Source organism: Gossypium arboreum, chromosome 12 (genome assembly GCF_025698485.1).
Source record: "Gossypium arboreum isolate Shixiya-1 chromosome 12, ASM2569848v2, whole genome shotgun sequence".
Taxonomy (NCBI): domain Eukaryota; kingdom Viridiplantae; phylum Streptophyta; class Magnoliopsida; order Malvales; family Malvaceae; genus Gossypium; species Gossypium arboreum.
In genome coordinates, this window is record NC_069081.1 from 92,853,090 (window position 1) to 92,864,487 (window position 11,398).

Below are 11,398 nucleotides of genomic sequence, written 5' to 3' on the forward strand. Positions count from 1 at the left end.
TGTGTATAAGTTAATTTTTGCTAGTCGTATAGATAAGAGAAGAATTGGTCTTGTGTATGATATTTTGGTATGATGTATAACTTGTGAAATTGGCATGTTTTGATTTGGCATTAATACTTATAAATTTGGTTTATTAAGTCATATAGAAATGGTATGAATTATTTGTATGTGTATTAATGACCGAATAGATGATGTTTGAATGGTTAGTATTATGCATATAAATTTTAGTATGTTTTGATTTGGTAATTGTGTTAAAAATGGTCCATATTAATATGGTAATATGCATGAATTAGTAATGTAAAAGAAGGATATTTGGCTATGTTGTAATGCTAGCTACTATCTTTTATGATAATGAATATCATACTATGGTATAAGGTGATATAATATACGGATGTATATTGATTATGTTTTCAAAAGCTAATGCATATATTTTATATGACTTTGAATTTTATTGATATTTGTATTATGATTTAAATTATGTGTTTAATGTTTAAATAGATTTATGTTTTAGTTATGTGAATATAACATATGTGTATATGTGAATGTTCGAAATTTTGTGTCTCGTCCAGTAATACCTCGTAACCTCATTCTAGCATTAGATTCGGGTTAGGGGTGTTACAAACCGGAACCAGAATTAAGGCAAGAAAGTGTGGTAAGTCAAGGTAAGGTTGAGGTGAGCCACAGTGAACAAAAACCAGTAGGTAAAGAGTATAAACCTCATGTGCCATATCCCAACGCAACAAAAAAAGACCACACAGACGAACAATTTGGTAAATTTCTCAAACTTTTGAAAAAGTTACATGTTAACTTACCGTTTATTGAAGCTCTTCCATTGATGCCCAATTCAGTAAAATTTTTAAAGGAGCTTTTGGAAAAAAAATGGAAATTAGATGATTCGTCGCATGTAGAGTTAAATGCAGTGTGATTAGCCATTTTACAAAACAAAATACCCAACAAATTGGAAGATCCAAGGGGTTTTACTATTCCCTGTTTAATTGGTAGTTCAAATGTTAATAATGCTTTGGCTGATTTAGGGGCAAGTATTAATGTCATGCCCTATAAAATGTTTAAGCAACTAGGTCTTGGTAAACTCAAACAAACTAGGATGATTATTCAATTGGCAGATAGAACCATTAGATTTCCTAGGGGTATTGTTGAAGACGTACTTGTCAAAATTGACAAATTTATATTCTCAATCGATTTTGTTGTCTTAGACATGGATTAAGATAGTGACGTACCTTTAATTCTAGGTCGGCCCTTTTTAGCAACTGCTAGAACTATCATTGATATTGGTACAGGTGAACTGATACTTCGTTTAGGTGATGATACAATCACTCTCCAAACTCGTGATTCTGCTTAGATATCTAGTAATCGAGATGATTATATGAGTTCTGTTCATGAAAGTAACCTTGTGGCTCAACCTTTTTTGTAGGAAATCCCCTGGAAAAATGTGATAAAGCCACATTTCAGCTTATGTGAAAAAAACAGAATGACTCTTGATGAACGAATGCTATAAATCGATGAATTAGATAAATGGAGGACACATGTCAAGGAGAAACTGAAAATACACAATGTAGAACCAAAACGATGCCATGACGAAGTTAAGGATGGAATGAACCAATTTAAGGTTGGGGACCAGGTATTGTTAGATAAAACGGACCCTCAAATTACCACTTCAGAGCTTAATGCGAATGGAGTAACTTTTTTTACTGTACTCAATGTCTTCCCATACGGTACAGTTGAGGTAACTTATTCTAAATTCGACATTTTTGAAGTAAATTTTACTCAGCTGAAACCTTATCTTGATAATAGAATTGACAGTGAGAAAGAAGAGTTTCAACTCTATGAACCACTGTGACCATACGAATACGAGGTAAGTTGAGCTTAGACTTTAAATAAGAGCTTCTCGAGAGGCAACCCGAGTGCTAACACTGCTAATTTCTTAATTTTCTCTCATGATATTTTAAAATCAATTAATTTTAAAAAAATATTTTTGACTCACACGACCTGGACACACTGGTGTGTCCCTAGCCGTGTGGATAAAAAAAGTCCGACTGTGAGTTACACGACCTGGCGACATGGCCATGTGACCCACACGGGCGTGTCTTTGGTCATATGAATCCTGGGACTTAATTTTTTAAAAATAAAAAGAGATACGGTCTAAAAGATTTCACACAGGCGTGTTCTAAGCCGTGTGAAACCTAGAGCTAAAGTTTTTTATTTTAAAACAAGTCAGAGAGTTACACGGACAAAACACACAGTGCGAGACATCGCTGAGCCACACGGGCATAAGAGAAGTGAAAAAGATTGCACACAGCCATGCGACACGGCCTTGTGGGACACACGGCCAAGACACACGGGCGTGTTCGAGACCTTATAAATACTGTGTCAAAATTTTTTATCACACATGGGCTGAACAAGTACCACACGGGCGTGTGACACGGTCGTGTGAGGTCTATTAAAATCTCTAACCCTAAATTTTATTTTTATTTTATCTTCTTCTCAAACTCCTAACCCTAAGCCGCCATCAGTCTTTTCATAGCTGTTCCGACCAGACACCACTATTTTTCCCTTTCCCTTTCACCGTCGAACAACCACACCCCTTGAACTCATTCAATGCGTACAATCCCCCTAACCCCGTGCACAACCTCACCTCCTCTCTGCCCAATTTTCCCCATTTTCTCTTATTCTTCCCATTGCATACCCCCATCTCGCACCGGCTGAACTAGTTCTCTCCCGCACCCCCTTACCCCTTTGTCACCCTGTATAACTACTCCCTCCCCGACCTCAACCCAAAGCCCCAACAGCCCCTAACAGCACTAGCCCCTTTTCCTTCTCCCCTACGCCGCAACCACCCTTTGCGCGTCGCCGTACCTCTGTAACTCTAACCACCGCCCTGTCGGTTTCTCCTTTAACCCTTGTCATTATCTTATTTTGAGTTTCTTTCTTTATTATTTCCTTGACTCCAGTTTGATTCATAACTAGCTATATAGTTTTTGGATGGTTAAGACTTTGTGTCTATCATTGTTAGTAATAGATTTCTATCTTGACTACTTAGGATTATATATTCTCAAACATGTGTTTGAATATTTGGTAAGGCTTTATTTATTTACTCTTAAATTTTTCTTTTTTAGGCACGTCATGACGAACACATGTTGTAAGACTAAGGCCATCATCCAGCTTCAAAAAAGCGGAGGACCCATGGTGGGACCTCCTCCTCGAGCACTTCCACCGAGGCCCGCCACCCTTATCTCCAATTTTCGGCTACTTAGACATTGCCCACTCTGTCTAAGCCGCTGTATCGATTAGGCCGCGTTGGAGTAGGTACGCTTAGCTGACGATGTTCGCGCCTTCATTACTATAGCTTTGTGGGACAGATTCTTGTCCATTATTAAGCCCACCTACATGTAGCTTACCTTGGAGTTCTACACAACGTTTCTTGTACAGCAGGTCATGATGACTCATGACGAGCCAAGTATCATCACTTTTTGACTTGGTAGTTTAATGCTCCACATGAGCGTCCCCGAGTTTGGTGCTGCTATGGGACTTTACAGTGAGGAGTTCATAAGTGCTGAGAACTTCCTTCATCTACATCGGCACATCCATTACACACCATTACAGTGCTGGACAAAGTTTACAGCTAGCCAGACAATTTATTATGCGAGTCGCTCCAAGGCGACGTTTCTCTCTCCAGCTTTACGGTACCTTCAGGCACTTTTAGCACACACTTTGACTGGTAGGAGAGAGAGCATCGGAGTTGTCAGTACTCACGATGCATACTTTTTATGGAGCATGGCCACCAGGCATATCTTTGATTTGGCATACTTCATCGCCTTAGCCTTCCGCCATCAGACTGACCGCCACAGGAAGGGCCCCATCTGTTTAGGCCCTTATGTGACTCACCTCGCTCAACACTTCGGTCTCCTAGACACACTAGAGTAGTCCTCTACACTCACACTAGTTGGCTAGATGTCCCATCAGGAAATCTCGAGCATGATACATATGAGGATGATCGAGCGGCGTCATGGAGTGGATCCCACTCAATATCGATTGTTTCATTCTGACGCTCAGAATGAACCCGAAGGCTTCACTGATGATGTTCCTCTCCATCACGAGATCCACCACAACATCCACCTTCAAGTCACCGTCCTATTCCTTCTGCTCCTACTTTCGAGGACATCTCAGAGCGGCTCACTCGCTTTGAGCAATACTACACTAAAGGTTTGACAGTCTTGACGTGACATTGTAGAGGATCTGTCAGCATTTCCATATCTCCTCTCCAGCGCCGACGACTCACGATACCGATGTGTCTGATGATGAGGACCATTGAGTCCATTTATTTTATTTTTATTTTTAGTTTTATTTCTATTTTTATGTTTATTGTTATTTTCTTAGACTTATTTTGCTTTTATATTTTGAACTACATTTTTATTTATTATGGTTGTTTCTAATCGAGTAACCCTTTAATCTTATTCACCACTTATGTTTACTTTCTTATTAGTTTCTCAGAGTCATGCACTACATTTAGATTAGTCTATAATTTCGCTTTACACTATTCTGGGGATGTCATTTAATATTCAGGGCAGTTTCAATTCTCTCCCTTTCTTATGATATTCTATTTCTACTGTGATTATTTTTGTTTGTACATTGAGGACAATGTACATCTTAAGTGTGGGGAGGTTATTTATATGATTATTAGAAAATCCCTGAATTCTGTCTTGTGTTCAAGTAATTTTCTCATATTACTATTAGAATGAATTCTTATCGATTTGTAATTTTCATTGATATGTTTTAGATTAAATTCATAGATATTTGTGCATTGATTGTTTGAACTTTAAGACATGAGCAAACCAAACATGATAAGTCTATTTTTAGAATGAAAAAATTTTAGGTGGTTTCCCTGAATTGAGGTATTACCTTGAAGTTTGAGATTTGCAAGATTGATATCAAAAACCATAATTTTTTGTAAGATTTTGAGCCTTTAGAGCATACAGTTTTCTTGCTCATTTTATTATTGGTTATGAGTTTGTCAATATTGATTGGTTATTCGAGAACTTGTGTAACACCCCAAACCCGACCCAGACGTTATGGCTGAATCTGACATGTCACTTTGAAGTCTTTAAGAAAACCCAAGCCTCTTCCAATACCCTTCTTAGTGTTTTAAAAGATGGTCTTTGCTAAAGTGAATGGAAGCTGAGCACCAGGTAGGTATCCGAAACAGAGGAGGTGAGCCATGAAGGCTGCTTAAGTACCAGGCTCTCGATTGGATCCAATCCTAGACATGCTCACAACCATTGCCACACTTTGGCGCGAGATTAGGTTTTGTATGAAAATCTAGCTGTAATTCATTTAAATAGTTGTTTTGATTAACCGATTGATTGTATCGTTGCGTAATTTTGGAAACAAGTATCATTTTGAAAACGCACCCTAAGTCTAGCCATTTTAGATTAATAACAGTAAAACATAGAGTATAAAATAAAATAATCCCAGAAAAAATAAAAAGGCCTTATTACAACCCAAAACCAAATAATAATAATAACTACGATAAAACTTGAAAAAAAACTAGTTACTTATTACAAAGTTCGAAAACGATCAGCACGGCCACTCTGAATCCCCTCCGGCTCCAAATTTCCACATCAAGGCTCACCTGCAAGGTTAAGGAAGGGGGTGAGTTTGGAAACTCAGTATGCAACAAGCCCCTTTCAGAGCCCAAACTAATCTCAGCATACTGGGCCTAAGCCCAAATTCAGTCTCAACATATACTGGGCTGAAGCCTTTCATAATTCACAACACTAGGCCGAAGCCTTTTCAAAATTCAAATCACTGGGCCGAAGCCTTTACTGTAAGTGGTATGGCCCATAGACCCATTTCAATATCAAATGTAATATTAATGAATGTATGCAAGCCCATTTGGGGAGACTACTCAACCCACCATCCGCTACTCTCCACCCGTACCAACCAAGCTCTCTTTGTGGAGAATAACTCAACCCACCCAACCAATCTCTCCACTGGCAGCATAGTTGCTTTATCATAACCGGAGGCCTAGCCTCTTTTAATAACCGGGGCAAAGCCTTTTTTGATAAACTGGGGCAAAGCTTTTTTCGGTAAACTGGGGCAAAGCCCTTTTTGCACTTCCTCCATTTATATCAAACCCAACCCATGCATATAATGAGTATATCATGTGCATCTCATAACATATCATGTGCATATCATGTCATATCATGTATATCAAAATCTCCTGCATCATATTCATAATTAAACCCTAGGGGTATAATGGTCATTTTTACGTAGGGGCAAAACAGTCATTTTTCATATTTTAAGGGTAATTTTGTAAATTTGCCAAATATTATAGGTTTTCCACGTTCATTAACAATTATCAAATTCCAAGTGTTTAAACCATGATTTTAACGCGTTTTAACAAAATCAAGCTTTTGGGCCCAAAACCCCTAATGGGCCCTACGAATGCCAATTTAGCCCACTAAGCCCTCTTAACCCAAATTTTACAATTGTACTCACTGTGTTAACATGCAACTTTTTCCAATTCCCATTATCTATCAATTTTACCCAAATGGCCCGAAGCCCATTCGGCCCAATTCCAGCCCATTGAGGCCCAACTTACCAACGTGTACAAAATTTGCGCTCTTACCTGTTCCATTGATCCGAACACCGACAATGTCGTATCTATTGCATCGAAAACCACATGCAAAATCTCAAGTTTCCAAAATGCCGGATTTAAACATTTCGGCTTTTCAGCGAATATTAATCTAAGATCTTACGGGGTTATTACACACCTGCTTTGTGACGTTCGCTAACAAAGTCTCCCATGACAACCTACAATTAAGCATTACCATACTTAGTTTACAGTTCAAGCAATCAAACGCAAAGTCCACCTTACCATATTCGGCTAAGGAATCCCTAATAGCCATAGATCCCTTACCTTCACAGGGTCTGATGATTCAATTCAAGCTTATCCAAAACTGATACTCCAAGCATTGCTGCTCCTCCAAAGTTATCTATTTTACTACACAAACCATACAGGTCAAAAGGAAAGACCCCCATAAGGCCTATGCTTCAAATCGAAAACCTCCCTAAACCATAGGGGGTTTCGACTTTTCTCAATGTTTACCACTAAAACAGTTTGGAAAATGAGTACTTACCAGATGAAGGGGTCGGTCACCACAAATAAGGAGAACAGAAAAGATGCTGGTCTAAAAGCATACGGCACAACCAACCTTCAAAGGTTTCGGTTCTTGTGACGATTCGGCAAGGGGGATGAAAAGAAAGGAAGTAGTGATGAAAAGAAAAGGAGTATTGGTTTGGTTTTGGCAATAAAAGAGAAAGAAACTGGATGAAGAGAGTGGTGTTTTTGGCTAGAGAGGAAAAGGGAAGAAAAGAATGACTCTATGCTGTTTAACAGAAGAAAATCGGCACAACTACAGCCCCTAATGCCGAAATACTACCCTTAAAATCCCCAAGCCGATTTCTCCTCCCTAATCCCCACTATTCGGCCGACTCTATGCCTCCCTTCAAATCCCTAAAATCTCTCCCCTTATCACTCCTTAATTCAAGCATTCAACTGATTCAAACTCTCTCCAACAGAGTTCCATTCGGCTTCATACTTCTGCATGCTCAAGGCATAAAAATAACAACACAATTGCCAGCTTAGCAAATCGAACCTTGGCCTTCCCCCAACCACTTACACGCCACCTTTATAGATCCCTAGTGGCGTCACTTAGCTACTTTGCCAGGGGCTCTCCTGTGTTACATTTTACCCACATCTTTTAATAAGGCGACCTATCCAATGCCCCTAACTCCTTAAGTCCAAAATTAAAAAATTCTACCAGGTTTTGGCCAACACATAGGCCTTCCATAAGCCCATTTCCATACTCCAATTATGGATTTCACAACCAAACAAAATTTACCAAAATCTCGAGAATTACGAAAATCCCGAAAATCAAGGTGTTACAACTTGCTTCGATTATGCATATCAAGACCACACTTTTGATTTGATATACTGAGATGATAAAGGCACTTATGTTTTAACCCACTTATCCTATAAAAAGCCTACCTTTATAATTAACCCTTAGTGAACCCCTTTAAGCCTAACACACTGTTTCTTGATTCACCCATTAATTATAGCCTGTAACTTATTTAGTGTTCATTAAGAATTTTTTTCATTTTATTGACTCCATTTTTATTGAGATTTGATTTCGTTAATTGCCTGATTAAGCCGTTTGATTAAGTTGCTGAATTATTTCTTCTTATTTACATATCAAATAAAAAAATGAGAAAAAAATTATACATATATAGTTTTTTAGTTATTTGTTAATTGAGCTTGAACAGTTAAATTCACATTTTGAGAAGAAGCTTGTGTTATTTTTGAATAGCTTCTATTGATGTAATTATTTGTAATTCAGCATTTGTTATTTTTCTAGTTTGGTAGTTTATCAATTCGATCTCGATTCTAACCCTTCTTTTTCAACCTTTCTCCATACCCTTAACCTAAGTCCCATTACAACCTCTTAAAGACCTTTTGATTTGTGTATCATCTCATCTTATAATGGTGGAGATTTGATTTTCATGCAAGCTTATGGTAATGACTTTTCATGTTTGACTTATTGAATGCTTAATTTTGGAATCTTAAACACTTTGAATGATTTGAGTGAATCTTTAGTGAAGATGTCGATTCTTGTCGATTTTGAATTAAAGGTAATTACTTAGATAAGGGGAAATACTTGTGTTTTCATGCTTTAAAATGTTGGACTTGGATTGTTTGAATCTTTAATGCTCTTTTAGTTGAATTATCAATGTATGATTATTTGTGAATTATGACAAAACATTATTGATGAAACTTATGAGTTAAGAAAGTTTAATTTTAATTGTGAGTTGAGGATTTTGCTTTAAGACAAGCAAATGCTTAAGTGTGGGGATATTTGATAAACCATAAAAGTAACATGTTTTAGTCTCATACTTGGCATGTTTTTGGAAGATTTATTATGTAAATTAGTGAATTTAATGCTCCTAATCCTTTAAATTTATGTTTCTATACATAGGTAAGCATAGGGAAGTGAAAGGAGCAAAAAAGGGGGCCAAAATTAGACAAAAAGAGTTGCTTTCAGGAACCACACGGCCTGGGCACTTCCACACGGGCTAGACACATGCTCGTGTGAGCCACACGAGCTGGCCACGCGCCGATGTGTCAGCCCGTGTCGGTTTTGAACCCTGTTTCTTTTTTACATGGAAAACCTAATTTTTAGTGTTTCTAAGTATTCTAAAGTTTATAAATACATATTAGAAGAGGACTAAGGGGAACACGCAAAATAGAACGAAGAAATTACTCGAAGAACGCCGTCGGAATCAACTCAGAAGCAGATCTCCTTCAAGATTGAATATCTCCATTCAAATCTCCTTCGAAGTTTTATTGGGTTTCCTATGTCTTGTTGTTATTCTATTTTTGAGATGTTTCCCTCCCAAATTATGAACTAAATTCCTTAGATACCTAGGGAAGGTGAAACCTATGATGGATCTTATTATTTGATTTTATGAATTATATGATAAATACTTGATTCTTGTTCTCAATTATGTATGTTTATTTATTACTTTATTATTTTCAGGATATGAATTCAAGTATGATGTGTTTATTTCAGTAGAGCAAAAGTCCCTATTTAAGAGTAGATCTAGCATAATTGAGTGGAGTTGCATGCAATCCTAGAAATAAGACGACATAAATCTACCGGATTAGAGTCAAATCTAATAGGGGAAACCATAGATCGAGTTAATGTGACAATAGGGGTTTTAATTAGAAAGAGATTTCAATTAATCAACCTACAGTCAGATGTTCTTACTCTCGAAAGAGATATTAACATAAATTAGGGATTTCTAAGGATCAAGGCCCAAGTGAATAAATCGTCTAGTTCAGATTTAGAATAATAAGTGAAGTCTAAGTGGATTCTTTCCTGGGTATTGTCTATATCATTGGTCTTTTTCAAATATTTTCTTAATTCTGTCTCTATCGCATTCTTAGTAATTAGTTCAGTTAATTTTAATTTATAGGCTAGATAATAAAAAAGATAGTAATTACTAGTACATTCAGTCCTCGTGGATACAATATTCCAGACTCACCACAGCTATACTACTATTCGATAGATGCGTTTGCCTTTGTCGTGAGGTTAGTTAGTTTAGTGACTTATCATCGATCTCAATCACATCCTTATATAACCCTTTGTTATCTATAATTATAGAATTTAACATCAATTTTGAAATTTACACACTTTAGTCCATATGTTAAAAAACTAGCAATTAAACTTTACAAACTAGTCTTTTTTTTCACTTCTAAACTTAAAATCAAACAATATATTACAAAATTCTTCAAGTATTCATCAATGAACACCTTTAGAAATTTAATTTTTTTTCAAATTTTATATAAGCTACCTAAATCAAGCTCTTACAACCTCAAAAACATAAAAATTACAAGAAAATGACTAAATTGAATTCACTTACCAAGTATCGAAAGTTTGAAGCTTTAAAAACCATGGCTTATATGTTTTCCTTAGTTAGAAAGAGTGAAGAAGAGAAGAAAAATAAAATATGATAAGCTAATTTGGCTTATATACTTAGTTAATTTTAATTTATTTAATTAAACTTAATTAAAGTAATGTTAAGCATGATTAACACATTTTGTGGGTTCCAACAAACATCCACTACCGCTTAGCAAATTACCAATGGTCCAATTGTTCAATTGGTCCTTCGGTTATTTAAAAATTAATAGTGATTAACTGTTACAATTTTTACAATTTAGTCTTATACATTAATTAACTATCCAATTGATAGAATTAAGAGACTAAACTTTAATTAACCTTTATATTAACCTCATAAATATTAAATAATAACATTTACGGACTTGAACATTAGAAATGGGATTCTGTAACTGCCGTTTCCAATACTATTGACTTTTGGGTTTTTACATTTACATCGTAAGAGTAATATATTATTTAGATTTATATATGGTATGCATCTAGTTTTCTTAAAATTTTCTTTTTGAAATTATATTTCTTTGAAAATATTGGATCGAATCGAATCTAATTCATCTATAGTGGGGTAGTATAACAGGTCGTTTTTCAGTGGTGTCAAAAATAGCGGTTTCGAAACCATGAATCTGACATGTCAGTTAGTAAATATTGATTATTTAATATCTATGAGATCATTAGTATCGTATTTGTAACACCTTTAACCTGGCCTAGACGCTATGGTTGAATCTGGGTGTGTTACGAAGAAGGGTTTTAAATTATATCTTTTAAGTTAAAACATATCGTTTTATTTGTTTACCAAACGGAGTCTTCATATCCGAAAAAACTTGAGTTTATAATCTTATTTGAAATCATTTTAAGTTATCAAGAAT